We start from the raw sequence: 20,968 nt of genomic DNA on the forward strand, positions 1-20,968 counted from the left end.
AAAATGCCTGTATTGTCATTTTATAAATGTAATAAGCAGGACATAATAAATATAGTATAACCTTGCTAACTTGTGGATGAACCTAGATCAATATGATGAAAGAAGTGGTGTGAGATGCTATACAATTATGTACAAAGATGCTAAACCATTTAGCTATGGCTGTATGAACCATATAAGCAGGGCCGCCACAAGACCTTTTGGTGCCTGACTCGCAACTGGCTGTTGGGTGCGAAATGTCCACGAAATTTGCGGGGTTAACTGCTCTGCCAAGTTGATATTCCATAGTTGTTGAGCTGGGCAGGGATAAGTTCATTCACATGAGGTGGAAAAATGTTTGATTCTTACTTGAAATGTATCAGATCAGATCAGTCTATGACCATTGAATCTCCACTGGGTGAGTGTCTGTCTGTGAGTGAGTGCAGACTCGGAGTGCGTTGCGGACGACTGCGCTGCGGCCTCGCCCCCAGATCACATGGATCGGCTTGGCTCTTCTTTTTTCTTTTCTCTCTAATTTTTTGGTGCCTTTTGGCAATGTGATGCCTGACTCACAGCGTGATGCCTGACTCACAGCGTGTCATGTGCGTCATAGCTACATATAAGCTTACTAGTTTACCCTATAGAACCAAGATTGCATATTATTTAAAACATGTGTTTTTCATGAAAGATGTTTCTCTCCCCTCATTCTTTATCCCAGATGCTTTCCAACTTCCAGTGAAGAAACCCTGCCACTGTGACCAATGTGGAAAGTTTTTCAGGTATCCTGCAGACTTAAAGATTCACAAACAAATTCACACAGGAGAAAGACTCTACCACTGTGACCAGTGTGGTAAAAAGTTCAATCAAAAGATGCATCTAAAAGCACACCAGATGCAAATTCATGCTGGAGTGAAACGCTACCAATGTGATCAGTGTGGCAAAGAATTTGGCATGAAGCACTGTCTCAAAATTCACCAGAGAATTCATACAGGAGAGAAACCCTACAAGTGTGATCAATGTGGTAAAATGTTCAGTCAAAATAGCAATTTCAAGTCACACCTACGAATTCACACAGGAGAGAAATCCTACCAATGTGACCAATGTGGAAAGTGTTTCAGGACTTGAAGATTCACAACCGAGTTCACACTGGAGAAAAACCCTACATCTGTATCCAGTGTGGAAAACGTTTCACTGTTTATGGTAGCTTAAAGACTCACCGCCGAACTCACACTGGAGCGAAGCCATTTAAATGTATATGTGGAAAGAGTTTTGGATCTTGTTCAGAATTAAAACTTCATCAGCGTACCCATACAGGAGAGAAACCTTTTGAATGCAAACAGTGTGGAAAAACTTTTAGATGGAAACAAAATTTTAGGTCTCATTTGTGCAACGCAACAGGACAAATCTTACAACCATGAACCATATTGAGAAAAGCTTTCATGCAAAGACTTACCTGAAGACAAGGGGAAATCTGAAAGAACAAAATATAAATTTTATTTGGTGATACAAATTACTGAATTTGATGCATCTTTTCTGTTCATTTTGTCTCGGAAAATATAGCATAATATTTCAGGTTAGGTCCATGACTGTCTATACAATTAACAATTACAATTTACAATTTAGGCATTTAGCAGACGCTTAATCCAGAGCGACTTAAAATAAAACATCAACATCAACACATCAAATGCATAATCTATACTATAATTTTGGAGATGTCTGAGTGAGTGTCTGAAACCGCGTTTCTCCTCAGTGGCTGGAGCAATTGATCTGAAATCGCATCACCATTACCATATGAACACACCTGACATAACTGTGAAGCCCGTTTGTCACTTTCACAAATCGTATGCTGTAAAAATTACATTTTTATGGTGTATCTATATCTATTTAGCCTACAGTACCTTTTGTGACCAAACATGTTAAGGGAGGGGCGCTGTTGTTCAGGCCATGCACAATCACACACACACACACACACACACACACACACACACACACACACACACACACACACACACACACACACACACACACACACACACACACACAGGGGGGGGGGGGGGTGTGCGGGCGGGCGGGCTGGGGGGAGAGGGGGGGGGGGGGGGTAGCCATTAAACGAAACGGGTATTTCTTACATTGATGCTCCTACATATTATCATGCAAGCACCAGTTAAAGTTACTTTCCATCCCTCATATACTGTATGCAAAGTGCACATCCCATAACCCACACACTGCACATAATTTTGGAGCTCATATCTTTGAACGGGTAAGGGCTAGTAATAGTAATCTAAGAAAATAACGTAGGTAGACCAAGCAACTGTTCAGTAAAAACTTTATATAAAACCTAAAAAATGTTGGTCATTGAGGGTAGGTCATTGAGGGTAGGCGAGTACTACAGTAAGTGCTATGGGCTACGGTGAAATCTGAAGAGGTGAGTCTTGAGACCATGGCGGAAGCTAGGGAGTGAGTCTGTTCTATGTGCGACAGAGTCTGTTCTAAGTGCGAGGACCAGGGCCAGGATGGCAAATTGTCTAGGACGAGTGGATTTTTGTCCTGAGAAAAAAACGTCCACTTAATTCCAATTAATTTCATGCCAGGACTGCTGGGTTCTCGCCTGCATCACGTTACACGTAGCAGCAAATGACTAATTCATTATTGGTACATGGTTGAGCTCAAACATTGAAATCATTCATGAACTTTGATAAATACATTACCTGGACTGCTATTAATGTTTAAAATACCACTGCAAACTTGCAAAACATATAATTCCACTTCATGCGAAGACCGCTTGGTTTCCTATCAGCATCACAATCGCATGTATCTGTCAACATCAAATGCATAATTTGTACATGGGTATGGTTAAACATTGACTTTACCCAGATTGCTATCAATGTTTACTATGTTAAAATACATCATAAGACTCCAAACCCATCTGTAGGGACTAAGAAAATCCATACCGCACAATATCATTATGTAGGCATGTAGTTAGTACTGTAGGTATGTTTGTATCTATACCTCCTTCTCCTGACAGTTTTATGTATAAATGGTTCAGGCTAAAGAGTTCATCCTCGTAATGCCCATACATGGAGATCTTTGACATAGGCATGCCCCATTTGTGCCCATATTGAGATTGTTTTGACTTGAGATTTGTTTCTGCCTGATGCCATGACGACACATCAAGGTTAGACAGCACACTCCATATTTGGGTGTAGCTGCATTGTGAACCCCTTATATGGTTATAGTCATAGTGACTTCAGTGTGGAGCAAATAAATTACAGCAAATGTATGGGAATACCAACAGTTTCAGGAACAAAGATGGGAATGTGTACTAATCATGGCGACTTAAAATAGCCTACATTGGATTACTATATAAAATCTATCTGGGATATATGTACTAGATAGGCTAGTGCACATTTTTGTGACCGAAGGTTCCAGGGGAATCAAATATCTTTTATGCCCATATATGGAGATGTGGAGATCCCTGTGATGCCAGGGGAACAAAACCCTTTTATGCCCATATATGGAGATCCCTGATGTCCACACCCCTGATGTCCACATCACTTTGGCGCAACCTCGCCCTTTAGGGCCCTTTAGGGCGAGGTCGCTTGTCGCCCTGAGACATCTTACTAGTATCTATTTACCAGGGGGTGTAAATATTTTCCAATGTCTTGTTTTGTTAAATATGAAGCTATTGACGTGTCACAAAATGAATGTGTGATAATGATTACGTTATGAAATGACTGTTAAATCAGGCAGGTCGTTTATTTATAAAAAATAAAACCTGATGTCAACTTGCAGTACAGTAGGCCAACTTTATACTTTTTTTATCATATCAATTTGTATTATTCTCTCTGTATAATAAAGTTATTGTTGAATAACTGGGCTGTACTTCTGTATTTATTTTATGCATACGTGTATTAAAGTTGTCTTATGTGTAGGCTACCTAACAGTATGACGCTAATTACACAATATTGCTTAGGCTATATGGGCGACATGGTTTATAAAAATGCATTAGACTTGTAACTTGTAAGTGCATCATTAAAACAACATAAACGATATCAAGCTAAAAATGCAGGATGGCAAAGAAACTAATGTAAACTAAAAATTAAGCCGCCAAGACCTCCAACAGAAGGCCGTGACCTCAAGGGAGTTGTGGAGTGGGCCGGCAGGTGAGTGTCAACCAGGCTGCGTCTCAAAGTTAAAGCACAGAGTGCTCCTGCCAGAGGGATGATGGGATGAAGCACAGCACAATGCAAGCACCCGTTTCCCTATGAATGCTGAACGGATTCTTAGAAAATGTACAGATCCCTCTAAAAAAATGTAATATATAAAAGTTCATTAAAAATATATATATATGTCACGGTTTGTTAGAGAAACAGTACGGTCGAGAAACGGAGCACTCGCCGTGCAGCACGGGGCGGAACAAGCGGTCGCCCCCAACAACGTCCTCCAGGCGGAGCCGCTCGATTGTCCACGACATTGCAAGCGGCGCGAAGGCCAGCGGACCTTGGTCCTGCTCTTCGCCCCCGAGCGCCACAGGCGCGAGTCGTGGTGAATGCAATCGTTATATTTATCGGCCTGGGCAAGCCCACGATAAACGCTCATAGTAAGCTAATGGCTAAGCTAATGGCTAAACACCGCCCAGCTAGGCTAGTAAATAAAGAAAGAGAGTCGCAAACGAGTGACGTCAGCGCCTGCACTAGTGAATGGCTGTCTATGGGCTGTCGTCGCCATCTGGTGGTGATTAGTGTGTGGTGAACGACAAAACAAGCGCTCTTACTCTTACCGTCCTGAGTTACCCAAACATACTGTAACATAATGAAAAAAAAAACATCACAAGGATGCAACTGGGACGTATCATCAGTGATGTAGCCTGGGGTCGACGGGTGTTTCGGGTCTCGCAACATCATACACCCTCGCCCAGGTGACCCAGCCTGGGTTGATCAAGTCCCGACTTACGTCCCAGTAGCTATCCACGATCAGTCCTTTTAGGGAAAGACCAGGGTCACTCAATGTGCTGCATCGAAACTACTCTGCCTGGATTGGGGGCAGCGCCACTCTGGCGCGTGGAAGGACTAGGCTCTATGGGTTGACTCCTGGCCGGGCTCCTCCTACGTCTCACCAGGTCCTCTCCTGCTCTCACCAGGTTCAGAACCTGTGCGTTGCACCAGACTCCCGATCCAAACATTCCATTCAGCTGCTGCAGATGGTTGGGCCGCAAAGGTTGGCCGGTGGTAGTACTGCAAGCTCCACTTGGGCAAGGTGGTGCTGCAGGCTCCGCTTGCGGCTTGAATGGCCCTCCTAAAGGCCTCACCATGGATTTGTTGGGCTTCTTCCTCACGGAAGACACAGGCTGGGGCGCTAACCCAACCTGCTCCCGGGTGCCGTCTACATTCCGGCCGTCAACCGACTCTCCGGTGGTCACCAAACTATTCCTGGTTGTCACATAGTCTATTCCTATGAGTCACTATAAATAGAACTAATAATGAAAAAAAACATCACAAGGATGCAACTGGGACGTATCATCAGTGATGTAGCCTGGGGTCGACGGGTGTTTCGGGTCTCGCAACATCATACACCCTCGCCCAGGTGACCCAGCCGGGGTTGATCAAGTCCCGACTTACGTCCCAGTAGCTATCCACGATCAGTCCTTTTAGGGAAAGACCAGGGTCACTCAATGTGCTGCACCGAAACTACTCTGCCTGGATTGGGGGCAGCGCCACTCTGGCGCGTGGAAGGACTAGGCTCTATGGGTTGACTCCTGGCCGGGCTCCTCCTACGTCTCACCAGGTCCTCTCCTGCTCTCACCAGGTTCAGAACCTGTGCGTTGCACCAGACTCCCGATCCAAACATTCCATTCAGCTGCTGCAGATGGTTGGGCCGCAAAGGTTGGCCGGTGGTAGTACTGCAAGCTCCACTTGGGCAAGGTGGTGCTGCAGGCTCCGCTTGCGGCTTGAATGGCCCTCCTAAAGGCCTCACCATGGATTTGTTGGGCTTCTTCCTCACGGAAGACACAGGCTGGGGCGCTAACCCAACCTGCTCCCGGGTATATATATATATATATATATATATATATATATATATGTGACCAGGGCACTTAGGCCCGGAAACAGGAAGCCCGACAACGCCACTCTGGGAATTGCACCCAGAGAATACCATAAAGAGCAGACATATGACACAATATACATCGAATACCCAATCACAGGTTTAGTAAGGAATATGAGCAGAGACGTGTATTTCCAGTTAAAGAAGAACACTTATTTTATTTATAACTCAAGGCAGAATTAAATACCATGATAAGGCTTCAAATACGAGCAGTTCATGAGGTCGGATATTATCAATTACAAGATACCATTTAAAATGTAGTACAAACTATATCAATGTCACAAGAGTTAAAATCACATTACCGCCCTACAGTACCAGTAGCTGGGGTGCCAATGATATGCCACACACACAGGAGGAAGGCAGGGAGTGAGGGGGAAGGGGTCAGAGTCTCACCGCCACCAAAAGCGCACACAAGCACACTGAATTCACTGTAGAGACACAAAAGTATGTTAGACACAATAAAACGGGAATAAGCATGCAGCAAACATTAGGCCTATCATACACTAAAAGACCCAATGCCGCCTACCACCCGTGACCAACCACCTGTTGTAACTTGTGGCTACAAATATGGCCCACTGATACTACTAGCACAACGTGAGGCTATACTTCTGAGTTTATATTATTATAATTTTGCCACAAGCTGGTTTGCACAAAGCAATAATCAAAATAAACCTAAACTAAACCAAAATAAACCCAAAGAAAATAACTAAATACGGTAATCAAAATAATAAGGACAAAAACAGCAGGGGCACCAAGCTCCTCCTATTAAAACAAGGACATTAAATAATTAAACAATGATCAATACAAATTAAAACAAAGATACAACTACAATACATGCAGCCCTTTACCTCAGAGAGAGCCACACTATAGGCAATGAGAGGCCTTGCCGTCGTCACACCCGGTCCATGACAAAGGCCACGAGCCATCAGGGGCTAAACAGCAGCGCCACATGCGAAGCCGCATATGAGGCTTTGGCCTGTTAACAGATGGGGGGAAACACCACTTATCCCACGGAGGGATTCCCACTGTAATGCCTGCAACATTAAAGAACATTTCAGATTTCGCTCAGAATTCACATTTATCAATACAGGTGAGGCAGTGCATACCTTCAATGAGTCTCTCTAGCACCCGACCCAATACACCACCAGGCAACCACAACAAGCCAGCCAGCTACTCTGATGGCTGGGTGTGGCTCCCTTGTATATAGCAGGTGTCTCAGCTGTGCTGAATTGGGCTCATTAGGGGCTGTCACATGACTTAAGAAACCCAACCCACTACATATATATATATATATATATATATATATATATATATATATATATATATATATGTCACGGTTAGATAGAGAAACGGTGAGATAGAGAAACGGGGCGGAACAAGCGGTCGCCACAACAACGTCCTCCAGGCGGAGCCACTCGATTGTCCACGACATTGCAAGCGGCGCGAAGGCCAGCGGACCTTGGTCCTGCTCTTCGCCCCCGAGCGCCGCAGGCGCGAGTGGCCGCGAAGAGCGAGCCAGGCTGATAAATAAGAAATACAGACTAAATATATAAAAGAAATAGAGAACCTTAAAAGAATATGGAATCCGGAGATGATAGTAGGTAGTATGTTCCTTGCAGCTTTATTCAGAGAAGCATCAAAAACAAAGTCCAGGATAGCATCAGAATCAAGTAGAGAATCAGAGCACGCAGGCCTGACCTCACCTCAGCGGTGGACCCCCAGAATAATGTCCCTTCATGTCAATATACAGAGAGTTATATAGGCCTACAGTACCCTACAGTAGGCTACATGTTACACCTTGACAGACAACAGCTGCCCATGCCACAACACAATCCACATTGATCAATCAAAGCATCAAAGGACAGGAAGAATAGGCTACTCAAAGGACACAGTGATACAGTAAATATAGCATTGATCATGCAGGGAACAAATAGATCAAGAGAGGTTTACATATAGGTGTGACATCCTCATGCCAGTCACAGCAGATTGCAGAGTGACAGATGGTCTGGAGGAGACATCATTTTAGTTTTTAAGTTCACCTTGATATTAAACAAACTATTACATGTTTAAACAAAGATATCCTATTTATCACAGGCGCCGGCCGCGCGAGTTACGAAGCCGTGGTGAATGCAATCGTTATATTTATGCCCAGGCCGTAAGGCCTGGGCAAGCCCACGATAAACGCCCTGTCCAAGTGACTACAATGGAGCTAATGGCTAAGCTAGGCTAGGCTAGGCTAGGCTAGTAAATAAAGAAAGAGAGTCGCAAACGAGTGACGTCAGCGCCTTCACTATTGAATGGCTGCGTCGCCATCTGGTGGTGATTAGTGTGTGGTGAACTACAAAACGAGCGCTCTTACCACAGTCTCACTGAGTTACCCAAAATTACTAACATATATAGACTATACCCAATCCACATGGACAAAAAAAGACGGCAAGTTGTTTGATGTCACCATGGGCGCATATGATGGCGCAGAAGTATGCGAACTGGTAGGGCTGTATATCCTAAGTCTCATAGCAAAGAAGTTTGGTACCGAGTACATCGGACTGTACAGGGACGATGGGCTCGGAGCGCTGATCGTGAACGGTCCCCAGGGTGATCGAGCAAGAAAGGATATACACTGTATTGCAAAAATGTGCGGGCTAGGCTTCATAGTCGATGGCATGTTTAAGCAAGTAGACTTCCTTGATGTCAACTTAAATCTGGAAACCGGAAAGTATTGGCCATACCGCAAACCCAATAGCACCCCCAAATACATCCATGCCCTCTCCAACCACCCTCCTACGGTCATAAAGCACCTGCCATCCTCAATCAACAACCGAATTTCCACACTATCCTGCAACAGAGAAGAATTTGACAAAGCTAAACCGCTTTACGAGCAGGCCCTGAAAGAGAGCGGACACAAGCCTAACATGCAGTTCACCGAAACGCAAACGGAGGTGAAGCGTAAGAGGAAAAGGAATGTGCTGTGGTTTAACCCACCATTCAACATGAACGCTACCACGAAAGTAGCCCAGAAATTCCTGGAGCTCATGGACACCTTCTTCCCCAAAGGCCACCCGCTGAGACCACTCTTCAACCGTAACACAGTAAAAGTGAGCTACTGCTGCATGCGGAATATGAAAGCTGTCATAAGCAGCCACAATGCAAAAATACTCGCTCCACCTCCTGCTACTGAACCTAAAACATGCTCCTGTCGAAAGAAGGATGAATGCCCCCTAACTGGCAAATGCCTGACTGAGTGTATTGTATATAAAGCCTCAGTTACCACACCAGGCAAGGCCACTAAGTTCTACTATGGCCTCTGTGAGGGGGACTTCAAAACCCGCTTCAACAACCACAAATCCTCGTTTAAAAACAGTATCCAGAGGTCCAAAACAACACTATCAGAGTATATCTGGAAGCTGAAAGACGGGAAGCGTGAGCACAATGTCGAATGGAGTATTGTCCGCAAAGCAGCCCCCTACAAATGTGGAACCCGCAAGTGTGACATATGCCTCTCAGAGAAAGCTGTTATAGCCCTGGCTGACCCAGCCACCCTCATCAACAAGAAAGCAGAAATTGTCACCACTTGCAGGCACAGGGCTAAGTTTCGCTTCGACACAAGCAAGGACTGTATGTAACCACCATATGTGTCTGTGACCTCTACTTTACACAGCTGCATGTACAGTATAGTATGTATGGTTGTATGTATTGGCAGCATTCACCCACACTCTAGTATCTAGCTGCCTGAGCTAATTACCATTCATGAAGCAGCTGAGTGTGGCTGGGTGTGGCTGTGTCAGTGTGACCTGATTGCTGTTTGACCACCTGTCAGTCTGCTAGTGAGGCTGCTTCAGTTCTGTCACCTGTATACCCAAGGCACCACAGATATTAGCTATACATGGCAGCAATGTAATTCTGGTTGTTTCTTGCAACTTATTTGGTGAGTTATGCACTTTTGTTTGCACATACAGTATAGAACTTGCATGTACTATGACTTTCCTCAGCCCTGGTCTGTTTACTGGATAGTAGTCTGAGTTACTCTAGTCCATACCTGCTATCAACCTGATGTACACTCATGTATTGATTTTTTGTGATTTGCAGATATGCCTGTATTTTTACAAATGTCATATTATCTCATGTATGTCCTTTCTTGTTGTTGCAGGCTTTTTGCCTGATGATTGTCCTATGGCATGAAACTCTGAGTTGCAAAACCATGTGAAGCTGTTGTGGTCCTTCAATACACTTCTATATATATATATATATATATATATATATCTTACAAATAGTATTGGTGAAGGGGTCCATGGTATAAGTGTCTCCGACGCTTGGTTCTTTTAATTTTGAATCATGTCTAAGCCTTTTGTCATTTTCGTTATTTAGATTACTTTACTTTGAAACTTCCTGTCATTTTATTTTGGAACTTCCTTTTTGGGAAGCCTCGAACCCATATGGGCCTATGTGACACTTCAATGTCACTCATTCATGATCAGACACAGACACAGACATGTTTGTCAGTGAATGGATACATTTTGTGACTGTTACTATTTACTGTTGAAATTGTTTTGGTACGAAAATATCTATTTTAGATGTTACCAACTCCAGGGTAGCCAGATAAGCCGACCTCTACTATATGGACACAGTTGAATGCAATACATTGCAGACACACATGCACACATTTTGATTTCCACTGTTATCCTAAAGCAAATTGACATTAAAGGACGTGTGGACCATTCCTTTACTGACTATATGCTAGGTATAGAATTAACAGTGAAACAGCTAGCTAAAAGATAACCACTGTAGGCCTACATGTAAATGTAATGGAAAAGCCTATCAGTAATTTAGCGGTGGTGGGGCCCTTGAAACCCCCTCAAAGATCCATGGGGTGAGAACCACTGTAGTCTGTGTGAATTATCATGGGAGGTCAACAGTATAGCATTCTGAGGTTCAAATATAGGCCTAGCTCATTCATGTATTTTGGCAGCTCTTTGAAAACAGATATCTGGCGCCATCTTCTGGTATCGAGAATGTGCGTGTGCGTTCTGTGCTCTATGGTTCTGACTTCTGACGGTCAGTGACGGAGTTATCAAATTGCTTCTGATGTATTTATAGTTAGTTGGAACTTGGAGGTGAAGAGACTAGTAAAGACTAGCTGTGCAATATGACACTGCTGTTGAGATAATGCCCAAAACCAAGTTCAGAAAAGCTCAAAAGACATAATAGCCGGGGAGCCACTGGGCCAAAATGAGAGAGGACCTGTGATGTCATGACATACTCCAAATTTTTGTTTGTCCTATTAATTTGGTCAATAAGGTACACAGAATGAGAGGCCTGCTCTGCCGGAAATCCTGCGAAAAAAAGTTTCCCATTGACTTCACTATACTGGAAAAAAACACACCAAAAAAAGTAGCATGTGAGGGGTCAAACTAAGGGTTCTTCATGATTCTGAATCCATTGCAAGCATTTGTTTTGCATGAAAAACATTCCTTGGTCTAGATTTCAGCCTCTCAAACCTGTGAAAAGTAATGAGTCATCACTTTTCACTGTTATTTTGGTCCGTTTTCTAGCTCAAGGAATGTTTTTCATGCAAAACAAATGCTTGCAATGGATTCAGAATCATCAAGACTCCCTAGTTTGACCCCTCACATGCTACTTAAAGCATATTTTTTTTGGTGTGTTTCTTTCCTTTATATTGAAGTCGATGGAGTGAATATACAAATGGCCATAACTTTTTTTCGCAGGATTTCCGGCAGAGCAGGCCTCTCATTCTGTGGACCTTAATGACCAAATTAATAGAAAAAACAAAAAATAAAAGTATGTCATGACATCACAGGTAACATCCTATTCTTTGAGCTTTTGGGCCTGTGGCTCCCCGGCTAATAACAAAAAATTGGAGATTCAACAAATGAAAGTTAACGGTTATTTCAACTGCGGCTGCCTCAGGCTCAAATCATGGTGAGGTGACTTGACTAGGCTACTCATACAACTCAGAGTGGGCTTACGGAGTGCCGTAAAGTGTCAATACCAACCTGTCATGCCGATCAACTGTCTGGGGTATTAATATTATTGCCTATTCTTTTTGGATCGATGGCCGCGCTCTCTGCTGCCTGGGCGTCCAGCTCTTCTTCATATGGCACCGCTGACATCACCACGTTCACGCCGCCCTGCGCGGTCATCCGTGTCAATGGGTAGACCTCGCAACAAGCCATAGTAGCCATAGGGGAGAGCGGGGTAAACTGAGACACCGGGTAAACTGAGACGCTCCATTTATCTTGGCAATGGAACACATTTGTGGTCATGTGACCATTATATTTTCAAGCCCCTTGAATTTCCCACTTATCATGAAAAGAGAGACCTGATAGTGATAGTGCTGTAGAAAACATGCTTTTTTCACAAAAATGTGTTTTTTGCATGTAAAAGTACATTTTCTTGCTGTCAACATAATCAGCTGTTGTGTCAAAGCAAATTGATGCAGGGAGAACATTTTATATCATACATGTTGATGAACTACCAACTTATAAATCCATGTGATAGATGCTACTTGCTAGCTGAAGATTACCCTGAATTGATACAAAATATCCTTTTTCCCAAAATGTGGCTGTGGCGTGGGTAAAGTGAGACAATTGCTTCGGGGTAAAGTGAGACACTATCTCACATTATCCCAACATGATAGACAGGGAGAAAGCTGTAAAAACCTGATTAAAGGGTGTACCAAACTAGTCTCAGTTGATTCTTATGTATGCCTGATGTGTTGTCAGAGGATGTCCTCCTGGGGGATCTCCTCCCAATCAGGCCATCAGTGAGTCCCTGGACAGTCTTTGACGATACAAAATGTTCCATAGGTTAGCTCAATTCACCGTTTGTCAGCCTTCTGATTGGTCCCTGAGACTCCCTGACTGGCCAACCAGAAAAAAACCATTCACTTTTTGCTATCGGGGGTGGAGTTTGTGCAGTGGAGAATGTTGCTTCAGGCTTTCAACAGCGGTCTGCTCTGCGGAGCATGGTGTTCGTGCAGTACGGCCGCGCGAGGTGATAGCGATCTCGCTCATCATAATGAATAAGCTTCAACAAACTAGTTCACATGGACCTTATCAATGTAACTAAGAGTTACGATTGGGTACATATATTTTGAATGGGCAGAATTACGAAAAGCCAGCCTATTATGTGAGGAGAACTATAATCTGGCTGTCATCTTCCTACCCAAGATGCACTGCGCTTCCTCTTTCTATTTCTATTCTCTCTCTGATCCAGAGGATTAAACTAATTAAAACATATATTTTCGGGGGAAAACTACTGTTTTGCTATGTAATTACTGTACCTTTTTCTCCCCTTTTTATTAATATCACGTAGATGTGTTTTTTTGGTACTTTAGCCTATATAGCTGTAATGAGGCTATAAAAAAAAATCCCATCCACTTCCACTATAAAAGAATCTGCAATGGTGATTCTGTCCCACTGGGATTAAACAAATTAAAACATATATTTTTGGGGAAACCCCCTGATTTGCAATGTAACTACTGTACCTTTGTCTTCCCTTTTTATTAATATCACCTAGATGTTTTTCCTTTGGTACTTTAAATTGCAATAATGAGGCAATGAAAATACCCTCTCCCCCCATTCACTGCCACTATAAAAACAATCTGCCCAGGGTCAAATGTACCACCATAGTAACAGGGCAGAATGGGGCGGGATTTGCAAATGACTGAATTGGATTTAGGTCAGGAGAAAGAGAGGGTCAGTCAATGGCATCAATGTCTTCGTTCTTCGTCACCCAGGAACCGTCTCTATGCACTCTCTGGCCACATGAGACGAGGCCAAGCGCTGTCCTGCACCAGGAGGAACCCATTCTGCCCCCGCAGTTTAAGTTTTATGTAGCCTACATTTTACTATATACAAACTATTTGCCCCCTTTGCCATTTTCCACCTGGCCCCTTTCATTTCATGCTGGACCTAAGCCTGCACTGCACTATTAGCACAAGGACTGATAATAGCTCTGAGGATGTCTTCCCAGTACCTAACAGCAGTCAGGGAACCGTTTATGTTCCTCCCAGTGAACTGTGGGGTTCCCCAAGCATACTAGGGCTGTTTCTGTTCCTTCAACACCTTCCTTAACGACATGAAAGCAGCCTGTAACTGCAATATTTTCTTGATCGCTGATGACACGGCACTCCTGGTCTCAGGCGTACGACAAAATGCTCACAAGTCACGGGTTTCTTTCAAAATAGGCCTGAAAAAACAGGAGACCCCAGGGCATGTGTAAATGTGAATTCCCACCGAAAGGAGGTGTCATTCACTGCCACTATTTTTCATTTTCCCCCTTTGTACAAGTGCATAGTGTTCACTTTCTGGCAGGAGGAAAACTGCCTTTTATGGCATATATGGCCTTGTAGAGGTAATGTCCTGGGAATGCACGTAAACTGCAACCACTAACCTGACTGTGCCATATAATTGCAGCAGTGCGTAACGCTCTAGCCTACGCACTACTGCCACCATCTGACGCAAGTCAGGTTAGCAACCACAGGTTGTAGAGGCAGAACCTTACCTCAGCAAGGGCCTATAAGGAAATGTCCCTACTGTTGGACCTGGCCTTCCTCTATGGTACGCCCGATGCTACCTATTCCAGCCAACACATCAGATACGAGAGGGAAACTCTGATTCCAAACCACCTGCTCCCTGGTAGTCGGAGGCCTTAAGGATATCTCGCGCTAATCAGTCTAAAAGCGCAAGGTTTTGCACAGATGTAGCTCAGGGCATGCTCTAATGATTTAGCTAGGGCGCCCGAGTCACAGCGGCCAAATCAAGTTGGGCTCCCATCGACTTTCAATACAGGAGGAAAATACCCAGAAAAACACTTTTTTTTCTGGGTATTTAAGTAGGATGTGAGGGGTCTAGCTAGGGGTTTGTCATGATGCTGAATCCACTGCAAGCATTTGTTTTGCAGAGAACGATGCATATATGGGTTAGCATTCATGTTAGTCGGAGGCCTTAGGTTTTTTTTCTTGTGCTAATCAGTCTAAAAGCCCCAAATTTTGCACAGATGTAGCCCAGGGCATGCTCTAATGATTTAGCTAGGGCGCCCGAGTCGGCGACCTTCGGGGTCCCATAAAATGATGGTTTAGTGATGAAAAGTGATGAGTCATCACTTTTCAGAGTTTTGTGGGTGTTTTCTGGAGCTGTGGCGACCCCGAAGGTCGCCGACTCGGGCGCCCTAGCTAAAAAAACCCTAAGGCCTCCGACTAACATGAATGCTCACCCATATATGCTACATTTTCTGAGGCCATTTCTAGCCCAAGGAATGTTTTTTGTGCAAAACAAATGCTTGCAATGGATTCAGCATCATGACAAACCCCTAGTTAGACCCCTCACATCCTACTTAAATACCCAGAAAAAAGTGTTTTTCTGGGTATTTTCCTCCTGTATTGAAAGTCGATGGGAGCCCAACTTGATTTGGCCGCTGTGGCGACCCCGAATGTCGCAGACTCGGGCGCCCTAGCTAAATCATTAGAACATACCCTGGGCTACATCTGTACAAAATTTGGCGCTTTTAGACTAATTAGCACGACATTACCATGTCATCTCCCTAACGTCTCCGACTATGGTAGCCAGGTCTCTTCAGGAACAGGCTAGAACAGTTCAACAGCGGCCTTCAACGTTTTCAGGCCAAGGTCCCTTTAGTTGAGAGAGAGATGTAAGCAGCGACCCCCACAACCTTTTCATAGATTCCATTTAGTTTGACAGTGTGGATTAATGTCTATTGTGTCACATATTTGACCACTTGAATTCAACATCAATACTTAATAAACCTGACTTTATATGAGATACTTCAATGGTTTCCAGTGGAAATAAGCTTAGTCTTTTCATGGATCTCCTTTTAGTAGACCTTGTACCAGTGAACTGTACCGTCATGAAACTGTACCTCTTCCTATGCAAACTTCTAATAAAGTCTTCAATCAATCAATCAATCAATCAATCAATCAAAAAGACCTTTCACTCTGTACTTAGTCTGTCCCTTTCCCCTCTACACCAAATCTCTTTGCCGAAAATAACCGATCTACAAGCTCACAATGCTGTGAGCTTGTACATCTGCTATTATTTGCTTCATATGGATGCTATAGGGTTCAAGTGGTTAATTAAAAAGAAAAAAAAGAGGAAAGAAGTTTCTATCACACAAATATTTGGAGGACCCCCTGTAGTAACTCTGAGGACCCCCTAGGGGTCCCGGAGCCCCTGTTGAAGACCTTTGAAAAAGAAAGCTGTGCACGACCGCTCAACAACGGATGCGTGATCCATAACAACACATACAGTAGCAGATGTGGCACGTGTAATACATAACATGACAGCTCTAGCTTTGGTGTTTGTAAGAGCAAAACATATTGTTTTGTCATTCACTCATACAGGTACAAGGAGTCAGTCAATGGCATCAGTAGATCTGCTGATGGATGTACAGGCGAGTGCAGGGTGTTAGAACATGTGAAAACATAACTAAACAGGGCTAAAGCCAAAACAAAAGACAACATACTGGTCCAGGGGGGTGTCACAACATGATTACAGGTAGTATACCAATACCACCTGTAACTAGAAGCAGTGCTCTTCCGAGCACAGGTCTCCACCAGGCCAGGCGTCCTGGTGGTGCTACTGTATAATAGGCCAAAGTAAAAAGGCTGGCATATGTTCTTCACCTTAGACCTTTCATGGCAATCGGACACTGCATGCATGATTTGAGGCATTGTGTTCCAAAAATGTGTTTTGCTAAAGTCTACCTGCTGGTGGCGCTATAACAGGCCAACGTGAAAAGGGTAGCATTTGTTCCTTGACCTAGTGGGAATATGTGGCAAATTTCACGGTAATTGCAAGCTGCGTTGATGATTTGAAGCATTTTGTTCAAAAACTGAGCAATCCTGCAAACTTTGGAAGCCAATATTAGCCAATTAGGATGGAATATGAAATATCAGACGGATCGGACTTGATCACATGACTATAGAGATACTGTGTACCGATTTGCATTTTTTGATAAAATCTCAAGGAATAATAGGAAAAATTGTGTTTTACATAAGTCGGCCTCCTGGTGGCGCTATAAAAGGCTGATGTGAAAATGCAGGGAAAGGGCTTTTCCTTGTCCTCTAGGGAGTGCGCTTACAAAGTTTGAAACTGATCGGTGGAGTTATAGGTAAAACCACAAATCGGCCTGTTATAGCGCCACCATGAGGCTGATTTCAAAAATTTGAAGTGGCATTTCTTCCTCGACCTAGTGGGAACGTGTGTGCGCGATTTCATGATAATTGCATTTTGCGTTTGGGATTTGAGGCATTTTGTTCAAAACGGCACGATCCTACAAACTTTGGAAGCCAATATTAGCCAATCAGGATGGAATATGCAAAATCGGACAGATCCGTGTCGATCACATGACTGTTGTGATACTGCCTACCGATTTGTAGGATTTTTGGACAAAATCTGTAAGAGTAGTGCACAGAAATGTGTTTTGCGAACATCGGCCACTAGGTGGCGCTAGAAAAGGCCCATTTGGAAAATTTAGGGCAGAGGTTCTAGATTGGCATCCAGGGAATGTGTGTGCTCACTTTGGCAGCGACCGGGCCAACGGCGACTGAGATTAGGTGCACACAAACTGCGAGGACACGATTTGTAGGATTTTTGGACAAAATCTGTAAGAGTAGTGCACAGAAATGTGTTTTGCGAACATCGGCCACTAGGTGGCGCTAGAAAAGGCCCATTTGGAAAATTTAGGGCAGAGGTTCTAGATTGGCATCCAGGGAATGTGTGTGCTCACTTTGGCAGCGACCGGGCCAACGGCGACTGAGATTAGGTGCACACAAACTGCGAGGACACACGGACGGACGGACGCACGCACGCACGGACGGACGCACGGACGGACGGACGGACGGACGGAGGGGAAAACATACTCTCCCCCATGCCTTCGGCTGGTGGAGACAATAATACAAATAAGTTTGTGCTGATTTTAGTTCAACAGATATAACCCAAAACGGTAGCACTTTACAATAATGTCCAGTTATAAATCATTTATAAACATTTATAAGCAGTTTATAGATGAGTAATAAACATGAACAAACTGTTTATTGACATTTGTAAATGTTTAACTAAACATTTATAACTGTTTTAAACATCATTTACATGTTATTAGTAAGGTATTAGTAAGTAGTAAACTAATCATGAATAAACCATTTATATACATTTGCAAATGCTTACTAAATCATTTATAACCAATGCTAAAAGTCACATAATGTGTAGGTAGGAATGCATTTACAAATGTCTGTTAAGGTGACCTCCATGTGTTGTTCATGTTTAATATACGCTTTGTAGATGTTATCAAGAGCCCTAATGTAAAGTGAAGACTATTCATTGCGACCGTGAGGTCGCAAGTTACTATACAAACCTCCACGGGATGTCCGCCCGTCCGTCACGTCACGTCACGCCACGCCACACTTTTGGCCCTACTCTTATCTCTGGCACCGTTGCCCCTATCCATGCCAAACTTTGCACACACTCCTTGGCTGCCAAACCACAACTTCCGCCCCTGATTTCTCACATGCCCCTCTTCTAGCGCCACCATGAGGTTGCTTATCTCCCAATTAGGGAGTTACTGGTTATTTACATCTGTCGTCTGTTAATGTGGCCACCTTGTTTGTTCATGGTTATGCTTTGTAAAACATTCTATAAATCATTAGTAGATGTTATCAAGAGCCCTAATGTAAAGTGAAGACTATTCATTATTTACAACTGTCTGTTAATGTGGTCTCCATGTTTGTTCATGTTTAGCAGTTTGGCAAGTAGGCGAGTAGGGCCAAAAGTGTGACGTGACGTGATGTGACGTGACGTGACGGACAGACTGACAGAGGGACTGACAGATAGCCAGGGGAGGTTTTCATAGTAACTTGTAACCTGATGGTCGCAATGAATAGTCTTCACTTTACATTAGGGCTCTTGATAACATCTACAAAGTGTATATTAAACATGAACAACACATGGAGGTCACCTTAACAGACATTTGTAAATGCATTCCTACCTACACATTATGTGAATTTTAGCATTGGTTATAAATGATTTAGTAAGCATTTACACATGTATATAAATGGTTTATTCATGATTAGTTTACTACTTACTAATACCTTACTAATATCATGTAAATGATGTTTAAAACAGTTATAAATGTTTAGTTAAACATTTACAAATGTCAATAAACAAGTTGTTCATGTTTATTATCTCATCTATAAACTGCTTATAAATGTTTATAAATGATTTGTAACAGGTCATTATTGTAAAGTGCTACCTTCTGGGGTATGACTATATTTTATCGTACATTTAATATACACATGGGAAAAACAAATATCTATGATGGTTGAAAAGATGACTCTGGACATTGATGTTTTTTATTAAGATATATTTGCACTAAATGATTTAACACAGGAAGAAAATAATACTGGTCTTAAACAAGTTTAGCATGGGTGGCAGTGGCAGCCAATTTGTGGTTCCAACGATCCAGAGCCCATTGTTTTTTCCCATAGAGAAATTTACACAAATATTAGATGAGGAATAGAGGAATATTTAATGATACAGTACATTTATATATATTTCACGGTTTTCAATTTTCCCCACAGAATCAAATGTGTTATGGCCATGATTCAACAGGAGCCTGTAAATGGCTTTATTCTAGGCTTTTATTCTGGGCTCTAAGGGATGTGTGGAACCACAAAATGGCCACCACTGCTATGCCATATAAATAACTTCCCCAACGATTATACATAGGGTTAAATGTGTAAGTTTTCATTTTTGTGATAGTCAGTGTGCCATATCAACTATAACACCACATCTTAATTATGACACCAACATAATATTTCCAATATATAAATGACCTTTATTTTTGTTCTTCTTTAGAAATATATTATATTACATTAGTCTGCAAGCATAATGATCATTAGACTCAAGCAATAACCCACTTATCTCCCAGACTCTCTCCCCCCAGTCAAAGTTATCAGTTTGAATGAATGTAGAATTATGCAGAATTATCCAATGATCAACCCTCCCCTGTGCCAATGTTGGCACCCGTGCCTAAGGTTGCCAACATGTCGTACAGTATGCCTAATACTATGAAGAAAACTATCAAGAAGCATAGATACATACAAACACACCTACATACATAACTACGTGCCTACATACAGTAATGATATTAAATCCACTGCCAGGTATTAAAACTCATTCACTGCCAGAGAGTAATAGCCGACTAGCGCCCAAATGCCAGCTGTTTTTCTATCCCGTTTCCTATTGGAAACCACATCAGATGTTTTACAGCAGATGCAGATGTTTGTCAAAACTTGTCCATGGCAATACAAATAAACCTGTCCTCCATATACCAATAATGAATTAGTTGTTTGCTGCTACATTTGATGCAGTTGAGAACACAGCAGTCCTCACGTGAAATGGAATTAAGGGGACGTTTTTCAAGATTTTCCTCATGTAATGAGGAAAATCTAGTAGATAAGGCATCACTATAGAGACATTCAAGGACTTAACCAGAGATATTAGGCTGTATTTACCAAGACAAGAAAAGATGCATGAAATTCAGTAATTTGCAATTAAGACATTGCTTACTATACAGTAATTGGTCTGTCTTAAATTTTCAAGGAATTACAAGATAGATTTTTATTGAGGGATAGAATTAATTTGCATGTACATGCACATGTTGTATAGCATCAGGGATTGTATGTCTCTACATTATGTTAAGTATCTTACACTATAGCATAGTTTAAGGTGGGACTTTGCATGAAAGCTTTTCCCAATATGGTTCATGGTTGTAAGGTTCGTCCTGTTTAGTTGCAGCGATGAGACTTAACATTTTGTTTCCATCTAAAGGTTTTTCCACATTGTTTGCATTCAAAAGG

At 42.8% G+C, this 20,968-nt stretch overlaps 1 protein-coding gene across 1 annotated transcript in view; it reads left to right on the plus strand.

Annotated features, from left to right (window-relative positions):
- The window catches only part of LOC308291074 (uncharacterized protein), a gene marked incomplete at its 3' end in the record, with an annotated part of 428,814 nt that overhangs the window by 16,380 nt on the left and 391,466 nt on the right, over positions 1-20,968 (plus strand). The gene's annotated exons all lie outside the window — the stretch shown is intronic.

This window comes from Nannobrachium achirus (assembly GCF_963921795.1).
Source record: "Nannobrachium achirus genome assembly, chromosome: 9".
In the NCBI taxonomy this organism is placed as follows: Eukaryota; Metazoa; Chordata; class Actinopteri; order Myctophiformes; family Myctophidae; genus Nannobrachium; species Nannobrachium achirus.